A 24,940-nucleotide genomic window follows, 5' to 3' on the forward strand; every position below is an offset into this window, starting at 1 on the left:
GTGCAGGATTAGGCTGGAAAAAAGTCACCCAAGACACTAATTGCGCTGCACCAGATTTAAAATATCTGAGTGTTTACCCAAAACAGATACTTTTGCTCCCTACTGATTTGTGCATCAATCTGAAGACTCTAGTATTACATTTAAATCTCATTTTGACAGATATTCTGTTTGTAATTATGGAGAAATCAGTGGCAGAATAGCAAGCCTGACCCCTAGGGTATGGAAACAGAGACAGCAGGAAGAGCTCCAGCTCTTACACAGACAATCCCAGAGAAGACTGAGGGAGTGGCTGACTCTGCGGCAATCAAAGTGGGAGGAATTTCCCACTACAGAATCCTTGGCTCTGCTTGGCCAAATTGAGTCTTTCGATTGCTGACTCCAAGTGTCTAGCATATGAAGAAGAAAGGTGGGGGCTGTTAGCCATGGTAACAAAACGGAAAGGCACTTGGGGATGCTGATTGCAATGTTTGTGGAACCACATGGCAGTTGTGGGTGAGCAGCCCCGTTTCTTGTGAAGCTGGTTCCAGGGCTCATCAACTATTCGGCAGTAAACAATAAAAGGTAATTAATTTTTCATCCAGTATCTATCTTATGGTTCCTCCAACTCTGGTTAGTCATCAATCCCAGATCTTCCCTATGCCATTGTCCACAATGACCCAGGTGTTTACCTTTGCTGTGGGGGGGGGGGGGGAAGGGGAGGAAAAGAGTAACAGCTGGTGTTCCATGTGGATAAGAGAAGTTCTGAGAGGAGATGCTGAGCTGGTAATCGAGGTGAGTTAACATGGAGCAATGGAGCAAGTTGATGTGATGTTTCCTGCAGTCCATGCTAGTCAGCCAGTGCTGGAGGGAAAGCTCCTGCCCAATGAGTCTACATTGAAAAAATTCAATTTAATCAGGCTGCACGGGAGGGAAAGATTTTATTCAAGCAGCTGGAGATAAAGACTTTGTTGGATCAGCAGCTACAAAGCATTCAGGCTGATCTTGGAGAACAAGATCAAGATGTTAAATATGAAATGATGACAAGAGATAATGAAGACCCAAAAAATCCTTAGTTGATCTTCAACTGGCAAACAGAGTTGAGCTGGAAAAAAGGATTAATAAAACTGGAAAGGAGATTTTTGGACTTGCAGCCCACCCTAGCAACCAGTACCTTTCAAAAATATTGCACTCCCATTTCTTTTCTTAGAAGGGATTAACCAAGCCATCCTCACAAGGATCATGTGGAAGCCCAGTGTATTTAAGAGAAAACTCCTTAGAAAGTTTATTTAACACTGGTTGACATAATATGCCCAATAAAAAGCTGGGGAGAAGCAGATAGGGGACATTTTCTGGCATTTAACCAGGTGGAGTGTCCCTCGCTGTGCTGCTGATTTTGCTCCAAGAAAAGAGACAGAGCTATAAAGATTTATTGCAAGCTTTGGACATGTGATTGGAGCTAACTGCCAGAGCTGGCTAGGGCTCAGCTGCAGGCCAGCTGGAGACAAAAAAGGGAGATCCCACTAGAGCTGACAGAAGATCTGCAGAGGCTGGTTTCATTGGCTTACCCTTTTACCAGTCCAGACATTTAAGCCCAGCTGGTGACATTTCTGACACCCAGCAGGCTACAGACATGCAGCTGAAACTGCAGGAAGTGACCAGACTTGCACCATACAGAGTGGAAACCCTCACTGAGGAGAGTCTCCTTGCTGCAGTTCAGCAGAGAGCATGGCTGCCATTTATGAGGAAGGGGGAAGCTGAGTCCCGTGAGAACCCATCGACATGCAATGCAAGTGGAGGAAAAGGAGAGTTTGATCAGGTGACTGAGCTTGTAGCGCAGTTGAGAAGATGCATGAAAACACAACCTTCTAGCAGTGATGGGGAGAATAGAGCCTGGCTCACTTAAATGCTGGCATTGCGGCAGAATTGACCAGGTTAGTGGAGAGGGTCACAGGAGCTTAAGAAGGTTCCCTCACACAATTCAGGAAATGAAGCTAACGGAGCAAATCTTAGGGGTGCATGTCACAGCCTCAATGTGCTTGTGCAAATCTGGGTAATTGAGTAACCATGATGGAGAACTGGCAATTATACATGAAGTGGGGAGTGCAGAATGCAGAGGGATTTTAGATACTGGTTTAGATGTAATGGTAATTAGACCAGACTTGTTAAGAAGGCCAGAGATTCAGGGTTCCAAAAATTGGCTTAATTAGTGACTGAAGATAGTAACTAGAGCAGAAGCACCAATCCCAAAATAGAGGACATTGGTCTTAAAAATTAGCCCCCTAAAGCTTAAACAACAGGTCTGGGTAGTAGAAATAAAGAATGAGTTTGTTCTCAGGTTAGAATTTATTGATTCTAATAAAGCAGTTACTGCTGCTTAAAAATATTTCTGCACTTATGATCAGTGGTAATTCCCTTTGCAGATAGGAAAACTAATGTCTTGCAGGAGGTTGACAAGTTGTCTTAGCTCCTGGAACTGAAATTATTGTGTCAACTAAATGTGTGGGAGACATTTCACCAGGAAAGAGATGGGGAAATATTGAGACTTGCTTGCACAAGATTAGTCAAAGAAAGTTTCTCACCATTAAGGCTCTAGTGCACTGGTCTCCAACCTTTTTAAGCACAAGATCGCTTTTTTGAATTTAAGTGTAATCCAGGATCTACCTCAAACCCAAAACATCTTGGCCCCGCCTCCTTTGTGCCCCTTCTTGGAGGCCTTCCCACTACTCACTCCATCCTCTCTCCCTCCCTCTTTCTTCCTCCTTTCACCAGGCTGGGGCAGAGGGTTGGGACACAGGCTCTGGTCTTGGGCTAAGGGATTTGGAGTGTGAAGGGCTTTGAGCTGAGACTGGGGTAGGGAGTTGGGGTGCACAAGAGGGTTTGGGGTACAGGCTCTGTAAGGGAGTTTGGGTCCAGGGCTCAGGGCTAGGGAAGAGGCTTGGGTGCAGGAGGAGGTTCATGACTGGAGCAGGTGTTCAGAGCTGAAATAGTGGGGCTAAGGCAGGCTCACCCCTGCCCTGGCCCTGCACCACTTTCAAAAGCAGCCAGCAAACTCTCTCTATCCCAAACCCTGTTGTGCCTCCCACCCCATTCTGTGGAGACAGAATACAGGGTGGAAGAGGGGACACCCTGACATCAGCACCCCCTCCTCTCCCTTCCCTGCTCTGAACCTCATGCAGGAGGCTCCTGGGGAGGAGGGGAGCTCCAAGGCAAAGAGCAGGAGATGTGCAGCAGTGGTGGGAGGGGCAGTTGAAGTGCCTGCACTTGATAGCCTCTTGGCAAAACCACTCAGGATCACCTGTCAGAGGCTCCAAGATCTATTAGTAGATCTGGATTGACTGATTGGAGACCACTGCTCTAGCTGATGAGAGTCAGGAATTTTTCCCTGTCAGATTATTGAATGTCTTACATAAACCTCAGGTCAATAAAAGGAGTACTACAATTACATAGTTTGAACCCCAGTGAGTGCAGTAGCATTTGCTGCAAAAAAGGAATCTGTGAAGGCAGGGTGTTAAATAAAGTTCCCAGAATTCTTTCTGTGCAATGCTTTCAATTTAGAGGTGAAACAGCAAGGAAGCTCGAAATATTTTCTGAAGAAAAATGGGTAGTTTTCCTGGTCCAATAACTATATAAATAAAAGTGCACAGGCACCTCACAAGATAGACACTGGGGAAAACAGATCAGTAAAACAGACATCTTATTGGTTGTAGGCAATGTTATGGTAGTCATGTTGGTCCCAGGATATTAGAGAGAAAAGGTGGGTGAGGTAATATTTTTTTTTATTGGACCAACTTTGATTGGTGAGACAAACTCTCGAGCTTATGCAATTCTCTTCTTCAGCTCTGTAAAACTTTATTCAGTGTCCCAGCTGAAAAAAATCACATGAATTCTGTGTGTGTGTGTGTGTGTGTGTGTGTGTGTGCGCGTGCTCGCAATTTTCCATCCGCACAGATTTGGGCACAAACTGAGAGAATCACTTTGAACTTCATGTAGCCTTTATATCTAATTTTTAATTTTTTCCTTATTTTCTATATGTTTACATTATCAGCTAGTACCTCTAAATTCCTACTGATGTATATGAAAGCCTAGTCGTCTTAGTGGATATACTGTTTACTTAATGATTGCAAATACAGGGTTAGATCCAACCCAATGGAAATCATTATAAAGCATTCCCTGACTTCAGTAGGCTTTGGTCCATTGCAAATAAGCTCTTCCAGTGAATCGTGCCCACACTGCACACACTAGAATGTTTAGGGGCAAGCTTGCTAAACGGCACAGCAAGACCACTATCAGTGATTCAGCATTAGCATACAGCTAGCGCAAGGGCCACACTCACATGTCCGTTTTACTGTCAACATGGTGGGAAGAGGAAGAATCCAAGCACCACAGAGTGCTTACATGGCTAAGTGTGGTTATACTTGCAGATGGAGGAAATGAGATTAATTACCTTGCCCAATGTCACATAGTAAGTTTGGGAGTGGAGCTAGGAGCCAACAGCTTCCATGGGCCCCTGAACAATATGTGGGTGATGGTTCTGACCTCTGGAAGGGGCGGGGCCTCAGGCAGATGGGGTGGGGTCAGGGCAACCAACCCTCAGCACTGCCTAGACCATTTCTATCCCCTCCTGCATCCTCGGGTAACTACATACACCTCCATAAGACATTTGCCTTGGTAGCTCAAAAAATGAGGTTTACAGGATCTTTCGAAAAAGGGTTTATTTTTCAAAAAGGCGGCCATGTTTATGCTAATGAAATGAAGGATAGTTAAATCCCTGCTTCATTAGCAATTTCTACATGCCTAATCTACAGGGCTTGACAAACTAGATTTCAGCCACGCGCTCCGTTCAGTCGCGGCGTGCACATGCGCAATGCGGCTCTTGCGCATGAGCGTTATGGGGCTGGCAAGCGGTTTTCGCCAACGTTTGTCAAGCCCTGCTAATCTACATCTTTCTGTCGACAGCCTAAGTGCCTAGATGGGGAACAAATATTTGATAATAGGCTCTTCAAACAAATAGGAAAAGGTATGGCATGAATCAGTGACTGGAGGGCTAAGCTAGATAAAATCAGACTGGAAATAAGGTGCGATATACAACAGTGGTTTCCCTCCAGCACTCTGTGAACAGTGCTGTAACTACTAACTCTTTTCATCTTCCACTCTAGACACAGCCTGAGTAAATTGTTCCCGTAATTAATTACTTTCACTGTTAAAAAAACATTCCATTACTTGATAATCATTTGAAATGTGTAATAGTTCATGTTATCTAAACAAAATAAAGTAGTATTGAAAGACAATACTGAGTTTCCACATTGAAATGAAACAATGAAATGTACACAACTCATAGATAATATGCTTAAGTTACATTTGGCATATGGGTTCACATTATTGAGTACACGTTCAACATGTGCGCCATTCGTAGCACCGATTATGTCTCACCAGTCCTTAATTTCCCACCACACATTGTCTAACATTGCAGGTTTCAATCTGAAACATGGAAAAACATAAGGACAGAAACTTAGATACACAATGTGGTATCTGCACACGATTCAACATTCTCACATTCCTACATAAAAAATTATAATGCTTCAAAGTTGTTACATTTCAGTGTGGACACCCTGTACTTTACTTCCTTAATGAGGTGGCTGGTGCTGTAGAGCGGATGACAGAGTGCGGATGTCTGGTTGGATTGATGATCTGATTTCACATTCAGTCAGCTCGGGTACTTCAATTTTAATGCCACCAGTGAGGAAAATGCAGTCTTACAATGTAAGTTGTTGGAAAAGACATCAAGTATTTTGCAGCCTTGTAAGAAAGTTCTGGATACTCAGTAACAACTCATAGCCAAAAGTCAGTCAAGGGCTTTTGTCTGACAACAAGCTTCAACGAGTTGTCACATGTTAGTTCAGCAAGATTGTCTTGTTCTTGGGGTGTCAAACTTGTGCTTATGTCAGTAGCAAAGCCCACAAATGGGTTTCTGATTCAGTTGTTGTTCATGTTGGTAACAGGAAAGTACTCACGAGGCTGTACTTGGCGATTTTGCATATGTGCTCTGATTTCACATTTTACATTATTTGTGAGTTGCATTTATGAGCTGGCCAAAAAATCAGACAGATTTGGGAAAGAATCATAGTTGGACTGATGAAGTCGAGATGTCCACAGCCCAATTTCTTGATCATAGCATCAATTTGGTCATGGACATGAAAGATGGTCACAGCTTTTCCCTGTAGACTTAGATTAAGCCCATTTAGGTAGCTGAAGATATCGGCTAAGTAAGCCAATTTAGCTAGGCAAGGAAACTCAGTGAGGTGATGGGAAAGCTCAGAATGATGGTCCATCAAAAAAAAATCCCCACTTCATCACACAATTCAAACAGGGCGAGAGCACCTTTCCTCTGGAAAGCCAGCAAACTTCTCTGTGAAGAAGTTGCCTACGATCACTGCCCATCACGTCACACAAAGCAGCAAATAGTCTTGAATTCAATGGACAGGGCTTGATGAAATTGACGATATTCACTGACTCATCCAAAACCGTCCTTAGGTCAACAGGTTTTTTTTTTTTTTTTAAGCAGCTAGTGCTTCCCTGTGAATGCTGCAGTGTATGAATGTAGCTAATGGTGCCCCTGCTTTAACTCAAGTGACTCCTTCAGCGTACTGGCCGGTCATTGCACGAGCCCCATCAGTACTGATCTCCTCACATTTCGGCCAGTCAATATCACGCTCCCTTATGAAATCACACAACACATCAAAAATAGCCTCACCGGTTGTGCATTGGGCAAAGATTTGCAAAAGAGAAAGTTCTCTTGAACTTCTCCATTGTATTCATATATGATGACTGACAGGAGGTTTGAATGGTTTGCGATATCCATTGGCTCATCAATTTGCAAAGAATAGAAGTGACTTTTCCATACCCTCTCAGTCAGTTGCTCCTTAAAATTCTGAGCCATTTCATCAATTCTGCGCCAAACTGTGTTTGAGAGAGAAATTAAACCAATCTGTTTGCCAGCCTTATCTCTGAGAAGTGCACTCACCATCTCCTTTGCTGTGGGTAATATCAATTCCTCTCCAATGGTGTTTGGCTTTCCTGTCCTGACTATGTGTTGAGCCACCTGATAAGAGTCTTCAGCTCTTCCCAGGGTCTCTTCCAGCCCAGCAGGGCAAACTGCTGCTGCACTGGGACATTTTAGCCACATGGAGTGTCTTGCAGACGGAAGCTGACGGGCTCCACAGTCCCTGCCTTCACCAGTCTGGGTCAAGGTGGGAAGTGGCAGCCAGTATTTCCCTTAGCCCATGCTGCTTCCTCAGCTCCCACCCCCTCTGTCCCCTGCCCATCCACAAAGGATACGGCACAAGGGCAGAATTTTGGGAGGGTAGCGAGGGCAGCAGCTGTGTGCTCCAGGACACGGCTTGTGTTTCACCCCGTTCTGGGGACCCTAAGGGAGTGAGGGGAAAGTGCTTGCATTCCATGCATGCCTTTGTGAGAGGCATGAATGGATTGCAAGCACTTTCCCCTCACTCTTGGGATCTGGCAAACAGGATAAAAAGCAAGCTGTGTCCTGGAGCGCACGGCTGCTCCCCTTCCCCCCCCCCCCCGAAATTCCGCCCTTGAAGGCAGCTCCTGCCCCAGCTCTCTACTCTTGGTGGGCACAGAGCCCTGGGGGAGGAAAAAAAAAAAGAAAAGGAAAAGAAAAGTAGGTGGGCCCAGTCCTTTCTTTTAAATTATCTGCAGTACCACAGTAGACCACCAGGGGTCTGCAGACCACAGGTAGGGAACCACAGGTCTAGTCCCTAATCAGGTATATTGTGATAGTCTAAACTAGCTACTACCACTACTTCTCTGTCATCTTCTTCCTTTTTCTTTATTATTATAAATTTCCACAAACCCTGCCTTTTGTGCCTTTTGTCCAGCCTCTTTCAGGAATCCCTAAGCATCATTTGTGCACATGTATCCATTCTGGAAGCATTAACAATGAATACACATTTCGTGACTTATCCTCTTGATTTTCTCTCTGCTTTTGTTTAATTTCTTTCTCTCTTTCTCTTTTCCCCCTTCATCTCCTTCCGTCTACATGTGTTTGTGTGCTTAATCTTTCTTGGTCATCTCTGAAAGGTGACCATAGAACAATTGTACATTGTAGAGTATGGCTAACTTTATGGTTATATTTTTTCTCTTTATCATTAACATTTGTGCAATTTTGTAGACTTAATTGTTTAATATACCCAATGCATATGCTTTTCTTGGAAAATGCATAGTTTGGTCTAACTATATATGTTGGCACTTCTTAATTCTGCGATTAAGACTTTGTTCTCCTGTGCAATAGACCTTATTTGGAATTTTACTAATTGCATATTTCCCTCATAAAGTGAGAAAAGGGATGAAATCTATGTTTTATTTTTAATGTTTCAATAAGTATAAATAAAATGAAACCTCATTTTTCAAAATGTTACACTACTGTGCTAACATAGCTCAAATGTTCCATCTTACTATTGTGTTGCTGCAATCCTTGGGGTTACAGATGTGGAGTGTGTTAAGATTTCCTGTACATGTACAATGCCTCTGTTGTCTCCTAAACTTTGGGAAATAGAAGGAAATCATCAGCTAAGCTACATTATGAATATTATTGATTACCTAAAACAGCCAGGCAAGGTCGAAAGTAGATAGATCACTTCCTCGGAAACACCACTAGGTGTCCTCTGTTAACAGCATCACTCAGATGCTGGATAGTTTTTTATATACTGATGGGAAAGCTAGTTCCCATTAAATGAAAATTTGGCCTCAGAAACCAAATGAAATTTAAATTTTGGGTTTTTTTTCTAGGTTTTTCAAAGTTACGTGATATGTGTGAAACTCCATGTGTGATACTATTGGAATTCTTGTGATCGTTTTTGTCAGATATCTAAACCATACAGGCTTGGATAAATATCCACATTTTGAGATAGGTAACAAATCAATGGAATGCTCACACTTATATCTCTCCTTGACTATCAGCAGAAATGGATTTTAGGTCATCTATTAAATAATCTAACCCACCTCATGTTAGGACCTCAATAGTAAATCCTTAGGGAAAGAATACTTATATTACAAATATCTATGTAACAGGAAGAAAAGCAAGGTGCTATGGTTAAAGCACAGAGGTGGAGTCATGAGATGTGGAATCTGTTCCTGGTTCTGGCATAGACTTACTTTGTGCCCGTTATTAAGCGGCTTTTTGCCTCAGATTCACATAGACTCCTAGGGCTGGAAGAAACCTCAGAGGTCATCAAGTCCAGCCCACTGCCCAAGGCAGGACCAATCCCAACTAAATCAACCAGCCAGGGCTTTGTCAAGCCGAGACGTAAAAACCTCTAGGGATGGAGGTTCCACCATCTCCCTGGTTAGCCCATTCCAGTGCTTCACCACCCTCCTAGGGAAATAGTTTCTCCTAATATCCAACCTAGACCTTTCCCACTCTAACTTGAGACCATGGCTCCTTGTTCTGCCATCTGTCACCACTGAGAACAGCCTTTCTCCATCCTCTTTGGAACCTCCTTGCAGGAAGTTGAAGGCTGCTATCAAATTCCCCCTCACTCTTCTCTTCTGCAGACTAAACAGACCCAACTCCCTCAGCCTCTCCTCATAGATCATGTGCTCCAGCCTCCTGATCATTTTGGTTGCCCTCCACTGGACTGTCTCTGTGTCCACACCCTTTCTGTAGTGGAGAACTGGACGTAGTTCTGTAGAAAGGGAATAATACTAATTTCCTACAGCATAGTATCTCATGCCATCTCTTTGAGGCTTACATCATTCACATTTAAAAAGCAATTTGAGATTCTAAGGTGATAAGCATTTCAGGAGAGCAGAGTAATGTTAGTTATTATGTCTGCTTATTCTTAATTTGGGCTGGAAAGATATGAAGAGCTTAATCATTGCTTTATGGCAGAGGTTTTCAAATGTTGGGTTGCAGCTTGTAAGGGTAAATCAGAAGCTGACCATGAGGCACTTTTAAAATCTGTGCGTCCCCAAGCATGGCTGCTCCCAGCGGCCATGGTATGCTGTTCCTGGCCAATGGGAGCTGCAGAAAGCAATGCAGTCTGGGCCACCACTTCCTGCAGCTATCATTGGCCTGGAATGGCAAAACACAGCCACTGAGAGTTACCAGTGGCTGCTCAGGTAAACAAAGCATCTCATGGCCACCTAGTGGCTTTCTCTTATAAGATGAGACCCCAAGTTTGAAAACTTCTGCTTTTTGGTACATGATGATTTCCAGGGCTGGCTCCAAAGCAGTGCAAAACAGCAACCAATTGAAACGTAGCCCTGTATGTTAATCTGATCTTCTCCCACTTCTCTGACCTTCTTGATACCATTCCACCTTTAATATTACTTCACATTGTCGCTCCTGCACCAGCCCTATTCTTTTAAAAGTTTGCCATTGATCTTCTTTGTTTACACTTACAGCTTGCCATCTTTCATGTCTGCTGGCATTTATTATGAGCAAATATGGAAGCTGCAAACAGCCGTATTATGGCTGCTCAAGGAATTCAACCTGTCTGAAGTCTCCAGTGATCTTACTGCTGCATGGCTAGGGCTCTAATCAGCACCTGGTATTGTGATGAAGGAGTATCAAGCTACCGGGTGTGAAGATGTCACTTGTGCCCTCTGAGGGCATGTCTACACTGGGGAATTATTTCAAAATACTTTATTTTGAAATAATAACTCCTGAAATAATAATTTCAAAATAGCACATCCACATTACAAGGCAGCACCGAAATAGCTCAGAATTATTCAAAATACCACATCCACACTGATTGGAGCTTGCATCGGATTTAAAGTCCAGGGAGGGCACCAGGAGGATGGACACTTCCTGTGGCTGTTTGCTGAGGCTAGCTGAGACATGTCCTTATGGGGGCTCCTCTCTACAGCCATGTCTCACAAGCCACTTCTCCACTGCCTCCCCCCTCGTGGGACACGAAACGCATGCTGTGCATTCTGATTGCCCTTGCGGATTCCGCAGAACTCACAGCATGGAGCCAGAGCTGCTGCAATTCAGTGCCAGGCTCATGGGCCTCATGCTGCGCCTCAAGGTGCAGTTCATCCAGACTACCCACGTGCTGCTTCAGCACCATGACAACCAGCCTGAATCGGAGGAACCTTCACCCAGGTCCTGAAGCTCCTGCTGCAGCAACTGATTCTCAATCCCCTGAACACCATTGAATGCCGTTTCTAGTGGAGAGAGACCAATTCAGACTAGTGGGACTGCATCATCCTGCAGTTGTGGCTCCACAACTTCCACATGCAGAAGGCCACCTTCCTAGAGCTTTGTGAGTGGCTCGCCCCTGCCCTCAGGTGACAGGACACCCAACTGCAACCTGCCATCCCCCTGCAGAAGCATGTTGTCATTGCACTATGGAAGCTCACCACGTCGAGCAGCAACCACTTGCCATGCACCTTTAGGTAGTCAAGGCCATTAATACCATCTCGCTGTGAAGGGTCATCACTCTGGGGAATATTGACACCATCGTGGATGGCTTTGCTGCCATGGGCTTCCCCAACTACAGGAATGGGGGACAATAGACGGCACATACATCCTTAATCTGGCCCCTGACCACCATCCCTTGGACTATATAATCAGAAAGTGAATCTTCTTTATGGTGCTTGAGGTCCTGGTGGACCACAGGGGATGGTTCACGGACATTACTGTCGGCTGGTTGGGGAAGGCACACGATGCCCACATCTTCCAGAATTCATGCCTGTTCCAGAAGATGCACACTGGCCCTTCCCCCCCCCCCTCCCCCCTGGCCACAAGGTTATTCCTCATGGAAAGAAGAAGTTATTGTTTTGAAATAACCAGCCCGTTATTTCGAAATAATCGGCTTGATAGTGTTTGACACTCTGCTTGTTATTTTGAAATAAGGGGAGTTATTTTGAAATAACTCCTTAGTGTAGACCAGGGCTTAGTGTTATAAAATTACAGTTAGGCACAGCTGTGCCTAATAGTTTGGTTGCTCTATGCATCCCAAGCACTAGTACCTCTGCTCCCCATGCATTTATGTGGTTATAAGTAATAGTACACAAAACAAAGTAAGTTACTAAGTGCCAAAATTTGTAGGCTTCAAGCCTCATAAAGGATACAAACTAGTAGGTTCCTTGCATTGTTGCTGAATACAGTGAAGCAGAATATAGTGCAAAGCCATGAATATAATAGAGGTAAGCTGATCCATTGGGCTACATGTCCTCCCCACTTGATAAGGTGATTGCTAATTAATCTTATGTAAATGTAGGGCCTCACTGTATGGTTAAAATCTGTGCTTTACGTACCCTGGTAGATGCCTGAGAGAAGTGCCACCTGCCCCATTAGAATGTATCTAAAAGTGTCTGAGTTATACCAAAAAAAATAAATAAATAAACTGTGTGACCTTATACTTCAACTGACTTTAAAATACTTTGCTCTATTTGGTAATTGCCATACTGGCCAACTTCACTATACATCACCTTTCTTATAGACACTCCACTTGATTAACCTGGTAGGCTTCCAATGACAATGATGGATTTGGTTGGTACCTTCCTCTGGTCACACTGCAGTTTGTCCACCTCAGACATCTCTTTTTCACCAATGTACTGATACCCCTTTTCAGAGCAACAGACCATCAGTGGAATTTCCCCCATTGAGTGATAGACTTCCAGAGGAGGTACACGGATGCATTTGTTGTAGAATAGTGATAGAAATGTAGCCGTGTTAGTCTGGGGTAGTTGAAACAAAATGCAGGACAATGTAGCACTTTAAAGACTAACAAGATGGTTTATTAGATGATGAGCTTTCGTGGGCCAGACCCACTTCCTCAGATCAAATAGTGGAAGAAAGTAGTCACAACCATATATACCAAAGGATACAATTAAAAAAAATGAACAAATATGAAAAGGACAAATCACATTGCAGAACAGAAGGGAGATGCGGGGGGTTGGAAGGGGGAGGAAGGAAGGTAAGTGTCTGTGAATTGCTGATATTAAAGGTAGGGAGAGTGGGATGTTTGTGAGTTAATGGTATTACAGGTGATAATTGGGGAAACTGTCTTGGTAATGGGTGAGAAAGTTCAAAGTCTTGTTAAGTCCTTGTTGGCAAGTGTCGAATTTTAACATGAATGACAGTTCAGAGGATTCCCTTTCAAGTGCAGATGTAAAAGGTCTTTGTAGCAGAATGCCGGTGGCTAAGTCATTGAGAGAGTGTCATTTCTGGTTAAAGTGGCAAGAAACTGTTTTCTCTTTGTGATCTTGTCTGATATCTGTTTTGTGGGCATTAATCCTTTGGCGAAGTGTCTGAGATGTTTGTCCAATGTACATAGCAGACGGACACTTTCGGCACATGATAGCATAGATTATATTTCTGGATGCGCAGGAATATGTGTTCTTGATCTTATAACTCACTTGGTTAGGTCCAATAATGGTATCAGCAGAATGAATATGTGGACAAAGCTGGCAACGGGGTTTGTTGCAAGGGAAGGTACCAGGGTTGGTATTAGTGTGGTATGTCCTGTGGTGGTTGGTAAGAATCATCTTGAGGTTAGGTGGTTGTCTATAGGAGACTATGGGTCTGTCTCCCAGAGCCTCTTTGAGTATGGTATCCTGTTCCAATATAGGCTGTAGTTTATTGATAATGTGTTGGACAGGTTTAAGTTGGGGGTTGTAGGTGATGACAAGTGGTGTTCTATTGGTTTTCTTGGGTCTGTCTTGAAGTAGATGGTTTCTAGGTATTCGTCTGGCTCTTTCAATTTGCTTTTTTATTTCTCTGGGTGGGTAGTTGAGATTTATAAATGCTTGGTAGAGATCCTGAAGCTTCTGGTCTCTGTCAGTGGGGTTAGAGCAGATGCGGTTGTATCGAAGGGCTTGGCTATAGACGATGGATCGTGTGGTGTGTTCTGGATGGGAGCTGGATGCATGTAGGTAACTGTATGAGTCGGTGGGTTTTCTGTAGAGAGTGGTGTTTAATTTTCCATTGTTGATTTGTACGGTGGTGTCCAGGAAGTGGATCTCTCGTGTAGAATGGTCCAGGCTGAGGTTGATGGTGGGGTGTAGGTTGTTGAAATCTCTGTGGAATATCTCCAGTGTTTCTTGGCCATGTGTCCAGATCATAAAGATGTCATCGATGTACCGTAGGTAGAGGAGGGGTGAAAGGGGACGGGAGTTGAGGAAACGTTGTTCTAGGTCAGCCATAAAGATGTTAGCATACTGTGGGGCCATGCGTGTACCCATGGCTGTGCCGCTGATCTGGAGGTATAAGTTGTTCTCAAACTGGAAATAATTGTGGGTGAGAACAAAGTTACATAGGTCTGCTATCAGGTTGGCAGTAGTGTCCTCTGGGATAGTGTTTCTAATTGCTTGTAATCCGTCTTCATGTGGGATGTTGGTATATAGAGCTTCTACATCCATGGTGGCAAGGATGGTATTATTGGGGAGGTTATCGATGTTTTGTAGTTTCCTTAGGAAGTCAGTAGTGTCTCGGAGATAGCTGGGGGTATTGGTTACGAAGGGTTTGAGAAGAGTGTCTACATAGCTGGATAGACCAGTAGTGAGCGTGCCAATACCATTTGTTGTAGACATTGTCTTTGAGATGACCTACTGAGTGGATACCTGCCAAGTGACCAAATGTATCCTTATCTGGAGTGAACCCAATCAAGGAGGTGCCATGATGTAATTTTAGTTAAATTAGAGTCTTAATTAGGGTGCAGTCTCACAGACCCCATATCTGAATTGTCCTTAGTGGAGTGCAGTAACACTTTTTGATAAAACTTAGAACAAGTGGCTCTTCCTGCTCTATAGTTTTAAACAGTTTCAACAATATCATTTTTGCAGTTGCCAATTCTTAATTAAATGTGGGGCTTTTCTAATTGTAAATTGTGTTATGTGTGTACGTTGTATGCAGAATTTGCTATATGGCAGATGATATTCATTATACTTTTGGTATAAGTACAGCCACCTCCTACTCTGGAGTTACTGTTGAAAGAGTAGGCCATTTCCCAGCATACTAAATATGACATGGTTACATTTTTTAGCTTATAGGCCTTTCACCTGGTATGCCCTTTAACCATCCATATATCCATTTTAGATGTATATTGTGTTCTGATAAATAGATATCATTAGTTCAGGCAATAAAATTCAGTACTGACCATGTTTTGATTATTAGTCTTCCTCCAAGTTTTGTATACTGCCATTTGTGGACCAGATAATATGACTTCAAAGAAGGCACTAGTGCACCAAACATGTCCATGCACAAATGTGCCAAACGATGTTTATTTTCTTTGCTCCCTTTACATGGTATAAAAACTGAAGCTCATGAGTCTGTCTCCCTGAACAAATCATGAGGAATTCAAGACTGCTGCAGGAGGAACAATGCTGTCAGCTCCAGGTGTTGTGAACTGGGTTTGGCTTGAGTCTTCTCTAGGGGTCTTGTCTTATTGCTGAATACCTGTAACAGTATGTCCCTGAACCAGGGCTTATACTTCTAGCTGCTTCCCTGTACTGTCTAGTTGCCTGTTACCCCCTCCTTGCTGTAGGGTTGGGCTGGAGGATGGCCCTTGGGGATATATTGTTGGCCTGCCCAGAACAAGGGCAGACACATGAAGACTCTTTGACTATAGACGGGGTGTGGTGTAGTGGGTCGGAGTGGCCACCTACTGACCCTGAGGGGGATGTGTCCCCCCCCTTTTTGCACCCCACTGGGCTACACTAGCAAAGTCTGCTACATGTCACTAGAGAGCGTCTTCAATATTTCTTTAAAAGAATAAATCCTGTGTAAAGCATAAAAATTGTATGTTGCTGGCTCCCTTTAACATGCTGGATATTCCAGACTTGCAACTAACTTGATACCTGTTTTTGGAATAATAATGCACTACTTGTTAGTTAAATTAAGGTGATATGCATAATATAAACATGCAAGTAACAAATAGGGTATGTCTACATTACAGCACTAATTCGAACTTAGTTCGAATTAGTTAATTCGAACCAAGCTAATTCGAATTAGTGCATCTAGACTTAAAAACTAGTTCTAATTAGCATTTTGCTAATTCGAACTAGCATGTCCACACTGAGTGGACCCTGAACAGAGGTTAAGGCTGGCCAGAAGCAGTGCCGGCAGGGCATCAGATTAGGACTTAGAGTGTGGAGATGCTGTCTCAGGCTAGCCGAGGGCTGTGCTTAAAGGGACCCGACCCCCACCCCGGAAAGACAGTTCTCAGGGGTTCCCCGCTTCCAAAGCAGTCCTGGCTTGGAGTGCCCGGAATGCCCACACTCGGCACATCACAGCACTCGGCCATCAGCCTGGCTGCACTTGCCGCAGGCTGCCATCCGGAGGGGGGGTCAATCAGGGGGCTTCAGGAGAGTTTCCACCCTGAGGAGACCGCAGAGCCAGCCCAGTCCTCCCCATCGGGGGCTCATACCCCATTCCTCCCTCACCTCCTTCCACTTACCCCTCCTTAGCCCCCCTTCCTGATGTACAAAATAAAGGACACGTGTGTTCAAAAATAGAAACTCTCTTTATTGAACAAAACTCAGGGAGACTGGGAAAAGGAGGTGGGAGAGGGGAAGAGAGAGGGTGGGAGAGGGGAGGGCAACTAAAATGATCAGGGGTTTGGAACAGGTCCCATATGAAGAGAGGCTAAAGAGACTGGGACTTCTCAGCCTAGAAAAGAGGAGACTGAGGGGGGATATGATAGAGGTCTATAAAAGCACGAGTGGTGTGGAGAGAGTGCATAAAGAAAAGTTCTTCATTAGTTCCCATAATAGAAGGACTAGAGGACACCAAATGAAATGAATGGGTAGCAGGCTTCAAACTAACAATAGAAAGTTCTTCACAAAGCAAATAGTCAACCTGTGGAACTCCTTGCTGCAGGAGACTGTGAGGGCTAGAACTAGAACAGAGTTTAAAGAGAAGTGAGATGAAGTCATAGAGGTTGGGTCCATGGAGTGCTATTAGCCAGGGGGTAGGAATGGTGTCCCTGGCCTCTGTTTGTGGAAGGCTGGAGATGGATGGCATGAGACAAATGGCTTGGTCATTGTCTTCGGTCCATCCCCTCCAGGGTATCTAGTGTTGGCTGCTGTCGGCAGACAGGCTACTGGGCTAGATGGACCTTTGGTCTGACCCAGTACGGCCATTCTAAGCTCAGTGCTCAGGGTCGGGGGTCTGACTGGACCACCTAGACTTTCATGCCAACCTGCTCCTGGGTGGCCAGGCTGGCAGCTATCCTGCCCTAGACAGCCACTTTCCTGTGCCTAGTGCAGAGGTCGTGGATGAGGTCCACGATGTCTGCACTAGACCAGGCGGGCGCCCGCCTCTTGCAGACCTGGGCAGGCTCCCGGGAGCCGCCTGCCTGGTCCCAGGAAGAGGCGGAGGGCTGGGTGGCAGCGGGTGGCCGGCTCGAGCCATGCCAGGTGCAGGGTCTGCTAGCTGGGTGCTGGCAGGCTTGCACCTGGCACAGGCACCGTAGCCAGACCATGCCCCTTTAAGGGCTCCGGGGCTGGGTGGGGGGCAGAAGAGTTTCCCTGGTGGTGCCCAGAGTGGCAACCAGGGAAAGCTGGGGAGGGCTAGCCTCCCACTAGTTCGAATTAAGTGGCTACACAGCCCTTAATTCGAACTAGGCGTTAGTCCTCGTAGAATGAGGTTTACCTAGGTCGAATTAAGCGCACCGCTAGTTTGAATTAAGTTCGAACTAGCGGTTTGCATGTGTAGTGCCTATCAAAGTTAATTCGAACTAATGTCTTTTAGTTCGAATTAACTTTGTAGTATCGAAAACATACCCATAAATACTTAATGCTTGAACTTTCCCTAGAGGTATTACCTTGTTCCTTTTCCTACTGCTTCCCCACCACTTACGGGTTAGGGGTCATAGAGATTTACTTTACCTTGTACATGCACATGGACATAATGATGTCTAAAAGGATAAGGAACCTTATCTCTTAATTTGTGGGATATATATTTTAAAATAGACATCTATGATTAGATGTTTTGCCACATTCAAGTAAAAAGCAATGTTCTTTGCATACTTCCCTTTTGTTTTTCTCCCATGCACAGTGTACAAAAGCACTTTCCCTTTCCTGCAATGTGTTAGCTGCTGGTCAAAGCCTCCGTGCTTTTTGCTGCTGAGGATTACTTTGATGTGTGTCTGTGTTACTACTCTCCCCAAGGAGAGCATTCCTTTCCCTTTCTTGCAAAGAGAAGCAGACATAGCATACTTAAGGCAAAGAACCAGAAAAGAGGACGAACACCTGGGGGAAAAGAAATCATCCCTGGTGAGTGCCAGTGAATGTTTCTAACAGGCACCAAATTCTGATGGAGAGGTTATCTGCATTTTATTTCAGAATTTTAACAAAGGTGAGTTTCCCTATCCTGAGTTGGGAGGTTAGCCCTGTGGATGCCTCAGGGTCCCTGTAGGGTGTTAAATCTGTAGCCTGAAAAGATTCTCACTTATTACTTTGAGGCTTGACCGATTCTTATCCCAAGATCAGATCCAGTGAAAGTATTATTACAATTAGTCAATGGTTGGGTATCTCAATGTGCACAGGTTCTTGCAGGACAGGAACTTTTTATTTTTAGCAAAATCACACACCCTGTAACTCAGCACGGCAGATAGAAATAAGACAAAGTACATCTGAACATCCCCACTCACACCATCTTGTGCAGAACAACTTGAAATGTTGAAGTGTCATGCTAACAGCTAAAGCTAACATCTTATGGGATACAAACCTCTAGGTTCCTTCCATTATTGCCAAATATAATAAACCAGAACAGGGACCACTAAATTAATTATTCTAATCTCCTGCATAACACAGCCATAGAATTTCACACATTTTATTACTATATTGAGCCCAATAATTTGTTTGTCTAAAGCAGATCTTTCAGGAAGGCATCTATTTTGGATTTGAAGATGTCAAGATATGGACAATCCACCACTTTCGTAGGAGTTTGTTCCCAGAATTAATTATTTTTGTTGATAAAAATATTGTGCTTCAGTTGAAATCAATACTTTTATATTCACTTCAGAGACGGGAGAGTTAGAACAATGCTGCGTGTGTTTGAAAAACCCACCCTTGGGCTAACAAGGAAAATAACAGAACACAACTGGTCATCTCCTACAGCCACAAGCTTAAATCTCTCAAGCTTAAACAATCTACATCATATCCTGGAAAATGATCCCTCACTCTCACACCCCTTGGGAGATAGGCCAGTCTTTGCTGACGGACAACCCCCTAACCTAAAGCAAATACTTTCCAGCAGCCACACATCACACCTCAGATATACTCACCCTGGAACCTACCCTGCAACAAACCCCATTGCCAACTCTGTCCACACATCTATACACATGACACCATCATAGAGCCTTGCCACATAAGACACAACATCAGGGGCTCGTCCAACTGCACATCCTGTAATATATGCCTTCAGATGTCATCACAGCCCCTCTGCCATGTATATTGGCCAAACCCAAAAGGCTCTGTGATGAAGGATACATGGACACAAATCAGACATCAGTAATGGAAACACACATACACCTATAGGCTACGTCTACATTGGCATCCCTTTCCGGAAAAGGGATGCTAATGAGATGTCGGAATTGCAAATCCGCGGGGGATATTTAAATATCCCCCGCAGCATTTGCATTTACATGGCTGCCGCTTTTTTCCGGCTTGGGGATAAGCCGGAGAAAAGCGCCAGTCTAGACGCGATTCTCCGGAAAATAAGCCCTTTTCCGGAGGATTTCTTATTCCTACTTTCAAGTAGGAATTCCTTGCACTTGACTTTGTGCTGCTTCTGATAATAAATTGTATATAACAGATTTACAGGTCATGGCAGTTTTTTTAATACCTTCTATTTCCTTTAGATCTGCAGGGCTTTCATGTTTTTAACTATGCTCGTAACCCTAAAAGTATAGTTTTCACCACAGCATGATGCACTGCTTTGTCTGTGGACTTTTAAAGGTATTGATACTCTGCTTTCTTGGGTAGCCATAAGAACTACTTTCTATTTTATTTTGATTCTTTTCTATATTTGTAACACAATTTTCTTGCAACCTTATTTTCTTCCCTTAATTGATGCAAACATTGCTCTGCACTCCTTTCCTTTGCCTGGGTGGAAATATGGTGCTGTTCTGCATAAGGCATAGGAAGGTACTTTGCATATTGGGCCAGGTTCCTGAATCACACAACAGAATTGGAGCTGCCAAAATTTGGGCAAGAACTGTCCATTACGTTGATAGACTGCAGAGCTAGTTCTTACGTCAGTTGCCCTCTCACTCTGGTTTAGGGATATGTGTCAGGGGAAGGAGGGACATGTATAGTGGGAACAAGCACAGATATGCTCTGCCAATTCACAGCTTAGGGACCACAGTCAAGAGCTGCAAGTTAGAGCTGCTCCAAGGCTGCACTGGCATATTGGAAGGCTGGGGCCGAGGTAGCCTGACAATCAGGAAGTAATCAATAGCTTCCTGGTGGTCCCCCTTTCCTCTTCTGCATTAAGCAGGTCTTAGCACAGGATATAACCCATCCTATAGTGTCACCTTCGGGGGAAAGTATATACTGATGCTTTACATAAAAGCATAATAAGTAGATCCCTGCAGATCTGGGGATATCTGCTTTATATCTGTGGGTATCTGCAGCTGCAGGTATCCATGGCTCATTGCAGTTACGGATGTGCGTGCGGATACGTATTTTGTATTTAGAAACCTGCAAATTTGCAGATATCTGCTTTATATCTGTGGGTACCTACAGATTGTTTTTGCAGATGCGGATACTAATGTTTTATCTGTGCATGCTCTAATAATAAGGCTGTTTGTAGATAGTCAGGCTCTGTCCAGTGTAGAGCACACACCAGGGTGATGCTTTGTGTAAGAGTGTAATGTGCTCCTCCATGGCAGATGCACAGTGGAGCTCTGCACTGACTATTGTGGCTTGATGGTTTATGGTGAAGGATATGGAACGTTGCATAGAGAAGAGTAAGATAACATGCAGATAAAAGCAGGCAGGCGATCAGGAGAACTCAGGCTTTGGCTAATAAGGGGCAGTGCTACACAGTTGGCCTTGCCTAGTAGCAGAAGCCAGGTTTTTGAAGGGAACATGGAGAAGAGCACCTTGTTAGCATGAGGAGGATGGCATTAAAGTTCCTATTTTCATGAATGCTCATTTGTCCAGTTGCTTTTCCCCCTGTATATTTGTAAACAAAGGAGCAAGTCTGAAACTTGCAAATCAGTGCAGAGGACTGCATGTAGCACTTCATCTTACTTTCTGTCACATGAACCCTACCCTCACACTCGTGCTGAAATTCAAAAGCCTTTTTCCTTGCTAAATAATTGTGCAAAATAGCCAGAAAATATAGGTGAATCTGACAGTACTCTGTAATTTAACTTTCCATATGTGTGTCAGAAATGCTTATTATGTTTGACATTTTATAGATGCATGTAATCAATAATGGTAACAGAGAAATACTACTAGATCTTCATTTGAATATAATATTAGTTACCAGACACAGAATTAAAACTAATCAACTTCCTCCTATAGATTCCTACAACAGTTGAGGCTTGACAGGTGCAAACAAAAATGAAGGGCTTGTTTATTATATCCGGAGATTGGCATGGCAGAATTAAAGACAAACTCTTTCATTCTCTTTGTATCATGAGATGAGAAGTCTGGGATGTTTGTTGATGAAGGCTGAGTTCTGCCCTCGTGGGACTTATCATAATTCCAACATGAGGTTTATTTTTCACCCCCATAAGTTTATATTCAAACAAAATCACAGGAGAAATGTCTATTGAGAAAGTATTCCTGCTTACTCACATGGAGTGAGATTTATGTTCTGTGTCAAACATCCTTTTCCCTCTAGTAAACCAAATTCATGGCAGAGTAATATAAAGGTAAATGAGAGTTAATAAGTAAACTTTTATAGTATGTAATATAACTATATTTTACCATATAATAACTAAAGCTACTTTCCTCTTTTAACATTTATCATTGTGCATTACAGGACTTGATGGGCCAGTGTCAAAAGTTACAATCCAGAAACAAGTCATACAATCACTGCCTTTAAGAATCAGTAGAAAGTTCTGAAAGTGAATCAAGATCAATTCATTCATTATGTCTTTGCAATACTGTAATTCCTCATTTAACATATAGATGCATTTCTGAAAATATCCGTGTTAAGCGAAAACGTGCTATGCGAGGTCAATTTTCCCATTCAAAATAATTGAAAAGGTGGGGGTTGCATTTCAGGTTGTGGTGGTAGTGGTGGCAGTGTCAATTTTTTGTTGGTGCTGGGTCGTCAACATCAATATTACGTATCTAGCAACACAAGATAACTAGCAACACAAGTCGCTGCGGTTTGTTAAAACACAAAGACTATGTCTACACTGGAGGCTTCTTGCGCAAGAACGGTTTCGCACAAGAGTTCTTGTGCAAAAGGTTTTCCACAGGAGCACGTCCACACTGCCATGTGCTTTTGTGCAAGAGCATCCATGGCAGTGTGGACTCTCTCTTGCGCAAGAAAGCTCTGATGGCCATTTTAGCCATAGGGGTTTATTGTGCAAGCAGTTCATGTTGCCTGTCTACACTGCCTGCTTGTGGAAGAGCTCTTGTGCAAGAGGGCTTATTCCTCATGTGGAGAGGAATAACTCTTCTGGAAGAAGCCCGGTTTTCCGCCGCTGTACTGTACATTTACTTGCGCAAGAACATGCATGCAGTGTAGACGCTCTGCAAGTTTTTGCCCAAGAACAGCCATTCTTGTGCAAAAAACCAGCAGTGTAGATGGAGCCAAAGATAAACATGTGAGTGAGCGGAGGAGTGCTGTGACCATGTGTATTCATACGCTCATGCGTATTACCACTGTTTTCAACAACTTATACTGCCGTGTGAAATAGTCCACCACTTGATTATTTTCATGTTATTTCGGAGATGGTCGCGTTATTCGAAATATATTCCCCAAAAAGAAAATCATGCTATTTGTGAAAATGTGTTAAGTGGGCACGTGTTAAACAAGTAATTACTGTAATGCTTTTCTCTCTGTGTTTCCCTACAATGCTTAGTGAAATTTGATTGATCTGATATGGGTACCTCAGACTGAATTTAAGTCATCAGAAAGAGTGCAAGCAAACAGAGAGGCATTGCAAAGGAGCATAAGAAATGTTTATCATCTTTTTTTAATAAAAAAAACCAGGCCTGAGAGTGAGCTAGGGACTACATATCAAGAGTTCTGCAATTGTTTTCTAAGTCTCAGTGCTCTGAGACTGTAGGCAACAGCTCATGGCTTAAGATCATCTAGAGAACTGTTTGAAGGCATTTTTATTTCATGGCTTCCTCCAACTGTTCATCTCTGCCTTTTCTACACTAGAAAAAAAAGGAAATAGCTGAGTCTTTCCTATGCAGTTCCATGAGACATCAGCTGGGAGCTCACATTTGCTGTTACGTGTGGAGAACATTTGTACAGTACATAGAGAATAGTTTCAGCTGACATTGGAAGGTCCTTCCCAGGGGAACCTCACCAAAAGCAAGCTACAAATTTCTAAATAGGCGCTAGCATAGGTAGCAATACTGTGGGAGAGGAGGGGGTAACGTAGCTTGATTCTACCCTAATTTATTTTCCATAATTTATGGTACAGTTCCTCCTGAAAAAAATGCTGATGAGCAGCATCTGTTAACTGGTGATTACATGTATTTTTTGTGCTTCATCTTTTTTTTCTGATTTATTTAGAATCAGACTAACCTATTCTATATCAAGAAACCTAGAGAATATGTAATAGAACTTGGGAAACTGAGGCTTTGGGGATCCGTTGTAAGGGGTTAAATGTGCGTGAACAGCAATAGCAAAATCTACAGATTGTTTTTTTCCATTTTAAGGCCAGTGAATTCTCTTAACTGACAGTAGAGGCAACACAACTTGTCAAAGAAATGTTGGCTTTGGAACATGCTAGAAATAGTTATACTTTTTTTTTCTTCGAAAGTACAGTACATACGATAGTGTAGCTCAGTGTTCAATTTGTGCTACTTAAAATGGAGTGCAGATGGGAAGGCCTTCTACAAAATTCAGGATTTAAATCACATTTCCTCTCAACCAAGCTGAGGGCAAAACATTAAAATGCTCAATGCAAAGATTGTTTTATTGTGGGTTTGAATAGTGGCTAGCCCAATGGGACCCTAATCTTGTCCATAGCCTCTAAGCTCTTTTGCAATGCAAATAAATAACAATAATATTCACTTCAAAGTAGAAGTCAGCTTTTAATAAGGGGCTCCTGAGAAATCACAAGTTACAGGTTTATGAGCAATAGCTGTTAATAAACTGTTAATATAACCTGAAGATATTCCTCATTTATCCAGGGGGAAGACACATGCAGTCTCCAGTGAAACAACACACACCATGGATCGGAAGACATTTATCAAGACTATTTGCTTATTCTGCCATGAAATACTATCAATACCTAGAGCTAAATGGGTAACATAAGGCAAATAAAGAAAGACTTGCAGCTGGAACATGACTAGCACAGCCTCTGCTAACAAAGTTTGTGTGTGAGACTCATTTACAGAGCTATATCTTTTAGGCTGTGTGTGAATCCAGACAAAGGGATTTTATTCATTTGGATTCTCTGTTTTGGTGTCTGACACAACACTTGTTCCAGGGTTTGTTTCCCGTAGCAATTGTAAAGGCTGATAGAACTGAATTGATAGGAATGAGTTAGTCAAACTTGAGTCTCCCTCTCATTCCACTTATGTCTGCTGGCAGAAAATAGCTTCTCTTCTTGTCACCATAGGCCCATGCAGCTATGAAAAGAATGTATTTATGTTGGACTGGAATTTTACATTCTTGCTGCCAGACATGAGGTGCACAAGCTGCCTCTTCACTCTTAAAATAGGGGAGCATGGAACAACATCCTCACCGTTAGTAATATTCCCTGTAGTTGCACTTTCTAATCAAGCTGTGCATTTTATTACCCTTTCTTAAAAAAGCAAAACAAAACTGTTTTTGACC

At 43.3% G+C, this 24,940-nt stretch overlaps 1 protein-coding gene across 1 annotated transcript in view; it reads left to right on the top strand.

The window, feature by feature from the left end:
* Positions 1 to 380: 380 nt before the first annotated feature.
* The window catches only part of FAR2 (fatty acyl-CoA reductase 2), a 241,065-nt gene continuing 216,505 nt past the window's right edge, over positions 381 to 24,940 (top strand). Inside the window, exon 1 of the mRNA XM_075901421.1 lies at positions 381 to 561. The gene's annotated coding sequence lies outside the window, so the exon portion shown is untranslated. The remainder of the gene's footprint in view (positions 562 to 24,940) is intronic.

Source organism: Pelodiscus sinensis, chromosome 1 (genome assembly GCF_049634645.1).
Source record: "Pelodiscus sinensis isolate JC-2024 chromosome 1, ASM4963464v1, whole genome shotgun sequence".
NCBI classification, from domain to species: Eukaryota; Metazoa; Chordata; order Testudines; family Trionychidae; genus Pelodiscus; species Pelodiscus sinensis.